Here is a 15,568-nt window from a genome sequence, read left to right as displayed (position 1 = left end):
CGGGCGTGGTCCTGGCCACGCCACTCCGACATGCGCCGTGCTGGCCTTTACATAGGTGCTCGCTGAGAGCACTTGCCCCATTAGCCTGCGTCGGCTACACGGGGGATCTGTTTCTGTGGCTTTTGCGTACTGAGTAGGCGGTTATGAAGACGTCCGCGCCGTTATTGGGGGCGCAGAGGGGACGGGGCAGAGTCAACACGGGCTGGGCTTGATGGTGCGATGGTGGTAGCAGGGGGCCTGCGGACAGACGAGGAGGTGGTAGGAGATATGAGTGTGAAGAAATGGGAAAGATAGTGAGGGCACGAGGTGGGAAGACGTGGGAGGATGCGAGTGTGTGTGGGAGGTGGGGGCGAGGGTGGGGGGGTTAGAAGCGGGGGAGGCAGAAGGGAGGAGGTATGCACTTGTGCTGAACTTCTTTCGCACCGTACGTAGCCAATCGCGCTCGGTGGTATGAATTGAACCCATGTCGCTGAGATCCATGGCTGTGCCACCGTTTCCCACAACGAGGAGTGCGGAGAACAGCAACAAAAGCCAAAACCCGCCATTCTCCACCAAGTGGTGGTGACGTCACCACAGCGCTTGTGCCAGGCTAGGTGCACTTTGAGATCCCGTGAATTGTCAGAGGCTCGCTGTTTGGAGGTGATGGGAAATACTAATGTGCCATGGGTTGACTGACTGAAATCACTGACAGCTGTGCTCTCCACTGTGCCAGTTGGCTGCGTTTTATCTGCCCGGCGCTCCGCTCGTTGTTGTGAGCGTCGCTCCTCTGCCCTCCGTTGTTGCTGGAGGGCGACTGCCTCCAACTGCCCAGTAGCAGCAGCGTCCTTCACGAGCCTCCTCCACAGAGGCCGATCTTGACACTATTGGTACCGGTCATCATCAAATACACTTAGCAGCTCCACATCCTTCTGTACCGCATCAGCCAATCTATTCTCTAGCCCGTGCCGCGCCCGTTGAGCCCCCTCTATCAGAATCTCGGGTTTGCCCAGTTCGTAGCGCAGTGCACGAACCAATACACTGGCACTCTCCACACCATCACACGTACACCCTCACTCACGCCCATCACACACGCACCATCACCAAACCATCACGTACGCAAAAGAAGATGATAGTTAAAGACTCCAGCGTTGGGAGTGCACCTTCTACATCATCGCAGAACAGCGAGAATGTAGAAGGAAACCACTGGAGCTATCCACTTTTAAATCTAGATTGAAAACGAATTTATTTTATAACTGATTGTTGTGATTAGTTTGTTTTCCTTCCTCTACACCTCCGACTAGCACGCTCGGCATACACACACACACACACGTAAGATACATTAGAGATGCCATTTAACCTTGGCAATATCTCCTCGGCATCAAATTATTTCGTGCAACTTCCAACAACATCAAGGTCGGTCCAGGCCAATGTGCGTGTTCGTAGGTGGACACCTTCCTAACCTTCCCCGGCAGGCTCCTCTTCTAGAGGACAAAGTCGATGGTCAGCGGACAGATCAGAGGCCCGGTGGGCCCCGGGGTCAAAAAAGTGGATTCGCTGCTGCACCAAGAGGCAACAGCAGCCAGGCAGATGTCGGCGCTTGAACCCAGCGTGCACCCGAGCTGCTGTGCGGATCCGCCCGGTGCCGGAACAGCGTGTCGGTAATTACAAGCCCATGGGCTGCGCGTACGTCTCGCAGCCACCGGCCGTTATTATTGAGCTCATCTGGGCCGTGCACAATCAATCCTGCCCATTGCCAGCGTCACGACCCACATGGGCATTGGAGTCGTCGAAGCAATTCAGAAGAGGCCACTCTAGCCAACAATCGGGACAAGGGGGATCGTAACAGGCATCTGACTCATCAGCTCTGTCTGCGTCCTTATACGGATGCTCATCGTCGGTGGGAGCAGCGGAAACCAACAACATCAGCAACAGCCGCCACTCGCCACAGCGCCCGTGCTAGGCCAGGTTTTACTTTGAGGCCACGTGAAAGTGCCCAAGGCTCGCTGACAGGAGGTCACAGGACAAACCCAGGCGCCATAGGTTGGCTGACTGCGATGACTGGCAGATGCACCAGCTGTGCTCCCCACTGTGCAAAGGCAACCACCTCCACCACCCACCCACCCACTCACCCACTCACCACCACCACAGCCTCCCACCACCCCTCGCTTCGCTTTGATGCGGAGGCGAGCCCGCAACAGTCGAGTGCTCTCAGCCTCCCACACCTCACCCCACGATCCCGGACCACCTTAAATGTTTTAATCAGGATAACGGCCTAACCCTGCTGTTTGATGATGGCCTGGCCCGAGTAGAAGACTGTCCAATCCTCGTAGTGAATGGAGCTGGAAGAAGGCCCCCCGTACACCCACAAAGACAAAGGCAGAGATCTCCGTATAGCCTGAACAGACTGGTGGGGCAAGTGGTGTTAGCGAGCACCTATGAAGGCCGGCACGGCACACGAGGGGTTGGGTGGCCAACACCACGCCCGGCCGCATTCGTTTCCCCAGGGGCGATGTTTACACACCGCACCAGGTACTCATTTGAGGCTGAGTCGATCTAAGGGAGGCCCAGGACCCGCTCAGATAATCGTCACCGGTGTTGGCCGTGAGCGGGAATCGAACTCGGGTCACCGGGTTCGTAGCGCGGCGCTCTGACCGCTGCGCCACCGCTCCAACCCCCCATCCCGTGCCTCGCCCTCCGAGTTGCGGCGACTTTAATCGGCAATTGTGGCTCCGATTCACGAATTACCGAGTGGCTGAGCACGGGCGCAATGACCCCGCGGTTACCTTGGGGGGAGGGGGGTGAGGGGAGGGTTGGGGGGGGGCGGTTGGGGGGGGGGAGATTGGGGTGAGGGCGTGAGGGGACAGGCGGCGGCGTGCGGACGGGAGGGTAAATTGGTAACGGGGTAACGAAGTAATAGAGTATTGGGGTAACGGGATACCCTAAAGGAGTAAATCAACAACGGGTAACGGCGCACCAGAGTAACGGGGTAACTGATTGTAGGGGTAATGGGGTAACGGCGCACCAGAGTAACGGGGTAACTGATTACAGGGGTAACGGGGTAACGGGGGTAACGAGTTATTCAACTTCGCGCGGCACCTGTCCTCGTGCCGCGTGATTCCCAGGTCTCCTTTAATTGGCAGCCGCGGCACGATAATCATCATCATCATCTAATGCATATGAGCCCCCCCCCCCCCCCACCACCACCACCTTTAAATACAAACCTATTTAAATGTGCACGAGTGTGCGCAGTCATTACATGACGTGAGCGTATGCGAGTGTGTGATTGTGTGTATACATGGGGAGCGGTGGCGCAGCGGTTAGCGCGCTATGCTACGGACCCGGCTTACCCGGGTTCGATTCCCGCTCACGGCCAACGCCAGTGATGACGATTATCGAAACCGGTCTTGGGCCTCCCCTAGGTCGACTCAGCCTCAAATGAGTAGCTGGTACAGTGTGTAGTAAACATCGCCACTGGGGAGACAAAGGCGGCTGTGCGTGGTGCTGGCCACCCACCCCCTCGTGTGCTGTGCCGGCCTTCTTAGGTGCTCGCTAACAGCACTTGCCCCAACAGTTTGTTCAGGCTATACGGTGGGGGGGGGATCTTTGTCTTTGTTTAAGTGTATGGGTTTGCGACTGTAATTGCACGTGTTGTGAGTGTGTGTGTTCGTGAGCAACGCGCCCACTCACTTCCCCGCCCGCCCGCGCCGGCTGTCTGATATCTGCGGGCTGAAAAGCGTCTGTCTACTGTCTGCGCGTGTGCGTGAGAGACAGATGTGTGCATGTGCGAGTGCAGTATCGCATTAATATTCTTTGGGGTCTTTCCGGTAAAGTCACGTATAGATAGGTTCAAAGAAAATAACACAAACTACGACGTTTTGATCGCGTCACAGTTTGCGTTATTTTATTTGAACCTATCTCACGTATCTACGTAACTTTACCGAAAGACCCAAAGCATATTAATTTAATACTGCACTCGCCCGTACACGTCTGTCTCTCACACACACACACACACGAAAGCTTTAAGTCAACATTTTTTTTCTTATATTAATATTTGTGCACACGTTGGGAGCGGTGGCTACGAACCCGGCGACTTGAGTTCGATTCCCCGGTCACGATCAACGCCGGTGGCGATTATCAGAACCTGAGATGAGTCCTGTACCTCGCATGGTTTGTTAACATCGGCCTGCATAAGGAGGCCGCGAACAAGCACTTGCCCCAGAAGCCTGTGTGCACTACATGGGGAATCTTTGGCTTGTGTATCTGCTCTGCGAGTCTTTGATGCGTCTCCGCGCTTCCAATAACAGGCACTGGGACGCGCGCCAGCGGTCTTCACACAGGCACACACACACACACAGAGAGCACAGACAAAGATGCCCCGTATAGCCTTAACAAAATATCGGGGCAAGTGCTGTTAGCGAGCACCTACGAAGGCCGGCACAGCGCACGATGGGGTGGGTGGGTGGACAGCACCACGCGCGGCCGCATTTGTCTTCCGAGTTGCGATGTTTACTACACACCGCACCAGGTACTGATTTGAGGCTGAGTGGACCTAGGGGAGGCCAAGGACCGGTTCAGATAGTCGCCGCTGGTGGGAATCGACCTCGACCCACTGGGTTCGTAGCGCAGCGCGCTGACCGCTACACTGCCCCACTCACTACACGCCAGCGCAAACCCCTTCAATAGGATTAGCGCGGAGAGGTGGCGGAGCAGTCGGTCGCCGAGCGCCCTCAAACCTGGAAACCAAAGTTCGGCTCCAGGCCACAGTGGCGAGTGATGTTCCCCAGTCGCGCAATCACCAAAACCCAAAGCGGACAACGCGGCGTAGGGATGCCTTCATCCAGCAGTGGACTGACCATGGCTCATGCTGCTGCTGCTACTACTGCTGCTGATGCTGATGATGATGATTCCGTGCATACAAACATCACGCACATGGATTCACAATGACGCGGCGGGGGGAGGGTGGGGAGTAGATGGAATGGTGGGTGGGGGGGGGGACATCATCAATATTGGTGCTTGTGCTAGTTGGGGGGGGGGGGTGAGCCCCCCACCACAAAACATCATCTCTCCTGCACCCCCCCCCCCCCTTCCGGCGTAGCCATCCGAGAGAAGCTGGAGCCGGATTCTGACGAACACGTGAAGAGTTGAAAGTGAATATTACATAACTGCGCAATTGTGAACGCCTGTGACTGATAAGTCGCGGAGAACATTTAGCGCTGCGGGTTTTCGTAGCGCATGTGTTCGTTTGATATTATTTATTTAGTTTTTTTTATTTTCTCGCCTACAAAGGCGACGGGCCGACCGAGGCATTTTTTCACGTTTCGTAATTTAGTCCTTCTGAGCAAATGGTCGCGGATTACCGCGACTCCTCTGCACGGATGACGCATCCCTCGGATAGTGAAGTTGGATTTGTGAAGAGTTAATTCCGTTCATTGTCCTGCGATACAAAAGGTTAGGGACAAAAGTTACCCCCCCCCCCCCTCTCTCGTAAAGCCTCTAACAGACTGTTGGGGGGCTGTTATCCGCACCGGCCTATGAAGGCCCGAACGCGGCGCGCGAGGAGGTGGGTGTCCAACACTACGGCTCATCCGTCTTTGTCTCCCCATTGCCTGCGTTTTACACACCGCGCCGAGGTACTCGTTAAAGGCTGAGTCGACCCAGGGGAGGTTCAGTCATTCAGATATTCGTGATTATATTTTTACTGGACACATACATACGCCCGATGAATACACACACGTGCGCACAAGGTAGTCAAGTTACCGCTGCAGTGAAACGCGTAAACATAACAAGCAACGTACAACTAAATTTCGATTTAAAGCTTTCGTGACTGCAGGGATTCATATTCTTGGTTCTTTCGGTGAAGTCACGTAGAAGGGAAATAATAAAATAATAAAAATAAAACATAATAAAATACAATGCTCACGACGTTTCGGCCACAACGCAAGCAGCCGTCCTCAGGTGAAGAACAGGGCTGTCTTTCCGACAGCCCTCATTCAGACGCTGTCTTTCCGACAGCCCTGTTTTTCACCTGAGGACGGCTGCTTGCGTTGTGGCCGAAACGTCGTGAGAATTGTATTTGAATATGTTTTATTTTTATTATTTTATTATTTCCCTTCTACGTGACTTTACCGAAAGAACCAAGAAGATGAAATTACAACTAATTAGACAGGGTTTTACTTCCGCTGAGCAGAGAAGGATTCAACTACACACACATCACACCCACCATGGTTGCACACTCTGCATATAGGCCGCACACGTACACACCACACGTCATGGGAATATGGAATTTCCACATTATCGCAAGCCATAAATGAGTGCCGCCCAACACACACACACGGGGTGCCGCCCAACACACACACACGGGGGGGGGGGGGGGGGCGTGGTGCTGACCACCGCTTCGTGTGCCGTGCCGGTCTTCATAGGTGCTCGCTGACAGCACTTGCCCCAGGAAGACAAAATCACCCTGATAACCTTAACAGACTGTTGGGGAAAGTGCTGTTAGCTTCTCTGAAGGCCGGAACGGCACACGATGCTGATTGTGTGGCCAGCAAGTGTCGTGCTGTTAACGAGCTCCAAACACAATAGAAATACACACATTCACAAAGACGAAGTTTCCCCGTATAGCCTCAACAGACTCTTGGGGCAAGTGCTGCCAGAGAGCACCTATGAAGACCGGCACGGTACATGAAGCGGTGGTCAGCACCACGCCCGGCCAGCTCATGTCTCTAATCTTTAAACGCCACACCAGGTACTCATTTGAAGCTGAGCCGACCTAGAGGAGGCCCAGGACCGGTTCAGATAATCGTCACCGGTGTTGGCCGTGAGCGGGAATCGAACTCGCGTCACCGGGATTCGTAGCGCAGCGCGCTAACTGCTACACTAACGCTCCTTCACATTCACACACAGGCACACACACGCATTCATAAAGACACACACACACTCCACACACACGCATTCATAAACACACACACACTACACACGCGCGCGTGCGCCACGTGACCCGCTTCTTCCCCCCCACTAACCCCCCCCCCCCAGTGCTGACATCGCGGGGAGGGGGAGACGAGCGAGGAGTGGAGGGGTGGGGGAGGATGAAGGGGGGGGGGCTTTAATTAAACAAATGGGGCGCGCAGAAAACACTTCACAGCGCCAGCAAATCGCGCTCCGCTCGGGCGGTCGCTAATTCCCGTGGCAGCCCCCCCCCACCGCCCGCTCTCTCCCCCCCGTGCCCCCCCCCCACCGCCCGCTCTCTCCCCCCGTGCCCCCCCCCCACCACCCCAACCTCGCTGCCCCGGGGGCCCGCGTCACGCGCCCAGCAGCGCGCGCCTTAATTGGGGGACTGTGTGTGGTCGGAGGTGCCGAGTAATGGGACATTGCCATGCCACAAGTGTGGAAGGTGGTGGTGGTGGGTGGGGGGGGACTGGCGGAGAGACCAAAGCGATAGAGGGGTGGGGGGGTGGGTAGACATTCACCCCCCTCCCCCCCCCGAGGTTGTTTTAGCCGCGGAGCGATGGGAGGCGATGCGGGAGGAGGAGCAGGAAGAGGGGAGTTGCGAGACTTCATTTATTCAGGCCGCTTAGGGGGTCATCCTACGGGGGACGCGGGGGAGGGGGGGGGGCTGATGGAGGTGACGGGAGAGGGAAGTGAGGTGGGTGCTGGGGATGTATTCGTCGGGGGGCCCGGGGGGGGGGGGTGACGCGCGGACACTCGGGGTCGAGACCCCGAGTCCCCGTCGCGACCCCGCTGCTCATGATTAATTGACGCCGCTGACGCTGCCACCTCGAGCCCGAGGCCCCCTCCGCACTTACTCTCCACGCTGCCCCCCCCCCCCGCCCCCTTCGGCCACTAACGCCACTACGCGACGCGCGCGATTTAAGAGGCAATTTGAGGCGCGCGTTTCGCGGCCGCGTAAAGCAGAAATCAAATGAGGTCAATGAATCAGTGGAGGTGCCCAGAGGGGGGGGGGCAGGCGGAGGGTGAGAACCCAGGCCCTTTAAACACCAGACACCAGCAAAAACCCCGGAGCCTCTCCCCGACCACCTTTCTCCCCACCACTCGCCATCCCTATCCCGCGTTGTCACGCCTCGTTATTAGTGGCGTGGACAGGAGGCGCCTGACCTCTGGGGTGGGGGCTGGTGGGGGCTATGCGGGGGGCGGGGGTGGGGTGGGGGGGGGAGTCCAGCCCACGGACGCCGTTGTCAGCCGGCTCAGCTCGGTGCTTCGGGGCGGCTCCCAGCGGCCCGGATCGCAGCGATACCCGCAAATGTCTCGCACTGGAGGAGAACGCCACCGTCAGTCCCATCTACATCATCATCGTCGTCGTCGTCGTCACACCCATCTTCATCATGGACGCCATCCTCCATCCCCATCATCATCGTGAACTCCATCACCACTAACCCCCTCCCGCCCCCATCAGTAATTGTTCCCATCATCGCCTTGCTACCCATCATCATCGTCACCATCCACATTCACCAACCACCTCCACCTATGCCAGTTCTCATTGTGACTTCCATATCTCTCTCACCGCATTGTCCTCTCCTCCCCGCTCTCTCTCTCTCTCCCACACAGAGCTGAGCTCTTTCTCTCTACGCTCTCCTCTGTCTTTCTCACAGCGCCACTCTCTCCGCTCTCACACACACAGAGCCACTCTGTCCTCCCTATTATACAGTCACTTTCTCATCTCGCTCTCACACACAGAGACACTCTCTCCTCTCACTCTCACACAAAGACAGAGTCACTCTCTCATATCACACACACCACACAGAGCCGCACTCTCCACTGTCTCTCACACACACACATAGCCACTCTCCTCTCTCTCACACACACAGAGCCACCACTCTCGCCTCCCTCTCTCGCACAGATCCGCACTCTCCACTCTCTCTCACACAACCAGCCACACTCTCCCCCGTCTCTCTTTTCTCCCTACCGCATAGGCAGCCACTATCTCCTCTCTCTCTCTCTCTACGCGCGCGCTCTTTCTCTCGGGTTGCATTTATTTTCTCGCGTTTGAGAATGTCAGTACGCGATACGAGACGAAGATTCCCCCTTATAGCCTGTACAGACTTTGTGGGCAAGTGCTGTTGGCGAGCAACTACTTAAGGGTGGGTGACCAACACCGCGCCCGGCCGCCTTTGTCTCCACCACTGCTGATGAATTACCGCACCAGGTATTTATTTAGGGTTGAGTCGACCTAGTGGAGGCTCAGGTACCGGTTCAAATACTCACCACTGTTATTGGTCGTGAGCAGATTCGCCGGGATTCATGGCGAAAGTTTACAAAGTACGGCGCCACGGCTCCCCTCGAATATACTCAAAGAGACCTCCACAGAATGTTGGGCCAAGTGCTGTTAGGGAGGAGCACCTACGAAGGCCGGCACGGCACACGAAGGGGTGGGTGGCCCAAGGTGCCGTCAGTCTCTCTCCGCCGCTTGACTTCCTTCGGCTCCTGCAGCCGGCGTCCCGATTCCCGTCCCCTCCTCTCGTCCCGCTTCCCGTCCATCCTTCCTTCTGCAACTTCCTTCACCATCGACAACCCCCCACCCCCCGCAGCCCCCCACCTCGAGGAACACGTGACCCACCCAGTCTCCCCCCCCCCACTCTCGCACTCTCTCGCCTTCTGACAACATCCGTCATCGTTCCTCTATCGTTGATGCCATTCTAAACAATTCCTCGCAACTGCAGCACTCTTGATCAATATCCGCATCTCCAATGAATCCTAAAGCGGCTCACTTCTTTCCCTGTTTTTCTTTTACTCAGTGCGCCATCGTCAATGACTGAACTCATTCGGCCCAATCTCAGCACTGGAGCAGCTGAGCTCTACACTCGGAGACAAGGACGAAGAATACACCACGTGCACGGGTTCCATTGCTAAACCTTAGACTGGTCTTTAACACCTCAACCTTAGACCGTCTTAAACACCTGAACCTTAGAACAGTCTGGAACACCTGAACCTTAGATCAGTCTTCAACAGCTGAACCTTAGACCATTCTTGAACACCTGAACCTTAGACCATTCTTGAACACCTGAACCTTAGACCATTCTTGAACACCTGAACCTTAGACCATTCTTGAACACCTGAACCTTAGACCATTCTTAAACAGCTGAGCCTTTGACCAGTATCGAACAGATAAACGTGAGACCAGTCTTGAACAGCTGAGCCTTAGACCAAATCTTGAACGCCTAAACTTGAGACCAGATTTAAACACCTAAGCCCAGAAGGTAAATGACCGGCCAACCCCCTGCCCCCCTCCCCCGCCCCCCGCCTGCTCTGATGAGTCCGGTGTGTGCCTCTGATACCGTCGATGCTCTTGGCAATACCGTCCTTTCAGATCGTCAGGATGTTGCAATGTATGATGTGAGGGAGGATGTGGAATGAAAAACGAATCAGTCTCCACGTCTACGCTCGATACAACGCTTCCTAGCCGCTCCTCCTCCTCCTGTTGTTGTTGTTGATTGTTGTTGCGTTGTGTACCACTGCCAACGCAGCAGGAGCAGCAGCAGCGTCATCATCATCATCTGCGCAGGTTTCCCTCGCTTTATTCGGGTTCAGTTTGAACAAAACTAAGCACAAATAGTTATTTATTTATTTATGTATTTATTTATTTATTTTACCGGGTAAAGGCCATTGAGCTATACACTGTAGCTCTTATTCTTGGTTCTTTCGGTAAAGTCGCGTAGAAGGGAAATAATAAAATAATAATAACTGTAGCTCGTTTTCAGAAAGCAACCTCGCAATCACAAATGATAGCTCAACGAAGTGGCTTATCAGCATGGTGTGGAACATTTACAGCAATCAAATTATCAAAACGCACGATGTTGGTTCTAAATGTGGAGGGGGAAATCGGAAGACCGGGAGAAAAAAATCCACGCGACCACAGGGAGAGAGACACCGCGAACTCCAAATATACCGCAGGCGGTCAGGGTTGGGATTGAGCCCACGACCTCCTGCATGCCAGGCGAGGGAGTTAACATCTCCTAGCCACCGCGGCTATGAAGGCCGATACGCCCGGCCGCCTTTGTCTCCCGACTGGCGATGTTTACACACCGCACCAGGTACTCATTTGAGGCTGAGTCGACCTAGGGGAGGCCCAGGATCGGTTCAGATAATCGTCACACTCGTGTTGGCCGTGAGCGGGAATCGAACACAAGCGGTTGGGTGGCCAGCACCACGCTCGGCCGCCTTTGTCTCTCCAGTGGCGACGTTTACACCCCCCACCGGGGCACTTATTTATGGCTAAGTCGACCTAGAGGAGGCCGAAGCAAGTGCTGTGAGCGAGCACATATCAAGCACACGCAATGCACATTTACATAAGTGCACGTGCAAAGGCTCACACCACCCACGCGCATTGACGTAACAGCCATATACTTCACCCTATTTACATATAGGCGTACGGGAGGGGCGGGGGGGGTTAAACAATAGGGTTAAGATATTCTTTGGTTCTTTCGGTAAAGTCGCGTAAATAGAAAAAAAATAAAAAAATATATAGTGAATAAATAAATAAAAATAAAGTGAATAAAAATAATAGAAAATAGAATAATAAAAATAAAGTGAAACAAAAATAGAATAATAAAAATAAAATGAAGAAAAAACTAAATAAATGTTAAGTGATTAAATTTACAAAAACATAGAATAATAAAAATAAAGTGAAGAAAAATAATAAAATTATAAAAATCAAGTGAATAAAATCATAAATATTAAAATCATAAAAATAAAGTGAATCAAAATAAAAAAATTTTTTTTAATAAAACAATAAATAAATAAAAGGAGAGGGTTGAGCTTCATCAATAACTCACGCGGGGGCGGCGAGGGGCGGGTGGGCTGACCCCGGGCTCAGCCATAGACGCATGAGACAATTGAGCTGGGGGATGGGTGGTGGGGGGGGAAGTATAAATTATTGTCAACGTTGTAAACATTCAGGGCCTGATCTATAGGATAAATTATACTGATGTCCTGCGTGAACTTTGCATTGGGCGATTCGCCCCCCCCCTACCTCCCCCCTCCCGCCACTCGCAGCGTGATCAAACGAATGACCACATGATCCCTTCGTTACAAACGCTTCCAACATCATGAAGCCCGACCCGCCTCCAACTATTTAATGATTCGTTTTACATCAGGGCCGCCGTCGTTCGGGCGAATTTGCAACTCTCACCAACCGCTGCGTAGGAACCAAGAGACACGAGCTGGAAGGACGTCAGGCAGTGAGGACGACCGCTCTGCAGTCCTCTACATATTAAGATGGGTGGGGAGTTTCCCCCCCCCCCCCCGCTAAATTGGCGAGTGTCTCTTATGCACGTGGGTGGTAAGCCGAAGAGCACCTCGGAAGAAAAAAAAAAAAACCTCACGCATGCGAGGGGGCAACGCTCTATCCCATACATAAAGGGAGAGATGAGATGAGTGCACAACTTTGCCGCAGTGCATTCAGCTGACAGATTAATGGTATTGAACTCAACCAAACTAAACAAAAAAACTAAACTATGTTTCATTTGACCAGGTAAGGCCCACCTGAGCCCGATAGCTCTTTTACAGCAGCGACCTGGCCACAAATTGTAGCTCAACGAAGTGTCTCATCACGTGGTCGTTTATAGCAGCAGCCATATACTTTGAAACCTCGATACCCCACGGAACGAGAGCCTCGCAACATTTGTCATCCGTCCGATCCACAAACCCTCGCTGCCTCCACACACACTCGTACGTACACACACACTCGTACGTACACACACTCGTACATACACACACACAGCTGATGGCAGAGCAGACAGACGCATAACAGCCCGCAGATATCGGACAGCCGGCGTGGGTGGAGAGTGAGTGGGCCCGTAGCTCACGAACACGCACTCACAACACATACGCTTATAATCACAAACTCATACACTTAAACAAAGACAAAGATCCCCCATATAGCCTTCAGACGGTTGGTGCAAGTGCTGCTAGCGAGCACCTATGAAGGCCGGCACGGAATAGGCCAGCACCACGCCCGGCCGCCTTTGTCTCCTGAGTGGCAATGTTTACACACCGCACCAAGTACTCATTTGAGACTGAGTCGACCTAGAGGAGGCCCAGGACCGGTTCAGATAATCGTCACACTCGTGTTAGCCGTGAGCGGGAATCGGAACCCGGATCGCCGAGTTCGTAGCGCAGCGTAGCGCTAACCACTACACTACCGCTCCCCACTTATGCACTTATAATCACACACTCATACAGGTAAACACTCAACCACATTTATACACACACTCATACACTTATAATCACACACTCAAACACGTAAACACACACTCATAACACACACTCGTACACGTATAATCAAAGACAAAGATCCCCGTATAGCCTTAACAGACTGTTGGGGCAAGTGCTGTTAGCGAGCACCTATAAAGACCGGCACGGTACACGAGGGTTGTGGGTGGCCAGCACCACGCCCGACCGCCTTTGTCTCCCCAGTAGCGATGCTTACACACCGCACCAGATACTCATTTGAGGCTGAGTCGACCTGGGGGTGGCTCAGGACCGGTTCCGATAATCGTCAGTGGCCGCGAGCAGGAATCGAACTCGGCTTGCCGCCGCTCCCATACACGCACACGCACTTACATATACACCGACATTCTCTGTTCACATATCACACTCCAAGACACACGAGCGGACACACGCAACCCACTCACTCGCTCACTCCGCACTCTCAACACAAAGACACGAGGCGCATTGACCACAGCCGCACAATGCGTCACGAGCGCGCGCGCGTCCCTCACTCACGCACGTGCGCGAGTCACGTGGACGAGCCGAGCCCTCTATATCCCCCCCCTCCTCTCCACCCACGAGCCCCCCCCCCCCGCGCTACACATACTCCTGATCCACTTCAAAGCGCATTAACAGCTCCATCTGCGCGCGTTCATCACAAGCGCAGCCCCGTCCCCAAAACCTCTTGTTAAGGACCACCTTAAATTACTACGACGTAAACCTCCTTCATAGGAGCCCTTCAATGAAAATACAGCTCCCCCTAAACCCCCTTAATAGAACCCCTTAATCAGAAATACTACCCCCCTAAACCCCCATTCATAGGACTCCATCAGAAACAGTACCCCCACTATAATCCTCTATTAATACCCCTTATGTGAAGGGGTCTTAATAGAACAAAACAGCAATGATGATATCACGGGGTGACGACGAAGATAACACAGAATGATATCATGGGATGATGATGATGATAATGTTGACATCACGGGTAATGTGAAGTCAACACCGATGAAGCTTGGAAGGCTGAATGGAGTTCAGCAGAACTCACGAACAAACACCGCCTTGTCGTGAAAGACCCAACGGAGAAGATCTCTGGGTTTGATCTGCCACTAAGCTCGTGATCCACCCTAAACGGCATCCGCTGCACGAGCCGTGGCAGTCGATGCGGATACACGTGATGCACAAATGGGACATTGAAAACTCTGCAGCCGTGTGCGACTGTGGTCATCCAGAGCAGACCGTGACGACGTGTAACGACGTCAGGACCACTCCGCTGCTCGTGACGCCGTCAGTCTGGGCTTGAGAATCTGAGTGTGAAGTTGTGGTCGTTGCTCTACATCGACACCAGCAGCAGCCGTACGAGAGAAGAATACTTCACTGGTATGATGAAGGTATCACGGGGAGATCATTCTATCCCGGTGATTATGTTAATATCTCGGGAAGATGATGATATGCCAGGGATTATGATGTCACGGGAATAATTGTGGTATTATGGGAATGCAGATATGACGAAGGTCATGTTAAAATAACGATCAAATACAACAAGAAAAATAACGCCGAAATCATGATCAGGTTATAACTTTTACGATGATATCGAAACGGTGATATCAGTTGCCCCCCCCCCCCAACGAACCTCAACCTCCCGCATCAACTTCTATCCCCATTTTGATACAAAATCGTTCCCTCCCCCGCCCGCTCACCCCTCCCCCCCCCCAGGTCGGCCCCTGCCCCCCCCGCATCTTTAATCAATGGCGGCTCCGGACCGCGGCGATCACTCGGCGGTGGCGGCGGTGGCGTTCGATTTCATTTCGCCTCGACTGAATAAAGCCATTCATAGCGCTTAATACAGCACGCCGGTCAATACACACACACACACACGCGTACACACACACATACACACGCGCGTACATATACACACACACATAGATACACACCTGCATATACACACACGTACATATACACACGTACATATACACACACACATAGATACACACCTGCATATACACACACGTACATATACACACGTACATATACACACGTACATATACACACACACGCGTACACACACACGCGTACACATACACACACGTACACATACACACGTACATACATACACATACATATACACCAACACACCTGCATATACACACACACACGTATACAAACACACGTACACATACACACACACACGTACTTGATCCCGCGAGGAGCTCACAGATCCTTTCATGACGTGGACACAGCCCGAGATATGCACACAAAAACAAACACAGCACAAAGATGGCCGATATAGCATGCGCAGACGTTTGTGGGCAAGTGCTGTTAGAGAGCACCTATGAAGGCGGGGAGGACGGCACCACAAGAGGTCATGTGG

This window comes from Lampetra planeri, chromosome 5 (genome assembly GCF_965212315.1).
Source record: "Lampetra planeri chromosome 5, kcLamPlan1.2.h2, whole genome shotgun sequence".
NCBI lineage: Eukaryota > Metazoa > Chordata > Hyperoartia > Petromyzontiformes > Petromyzontidae > Lampetra > Lampetra planeri.
The sequence above is the reverse complement of the archived record's forward strand: the minus strand, read 5'-3'. Positions refer to the sequence as shown.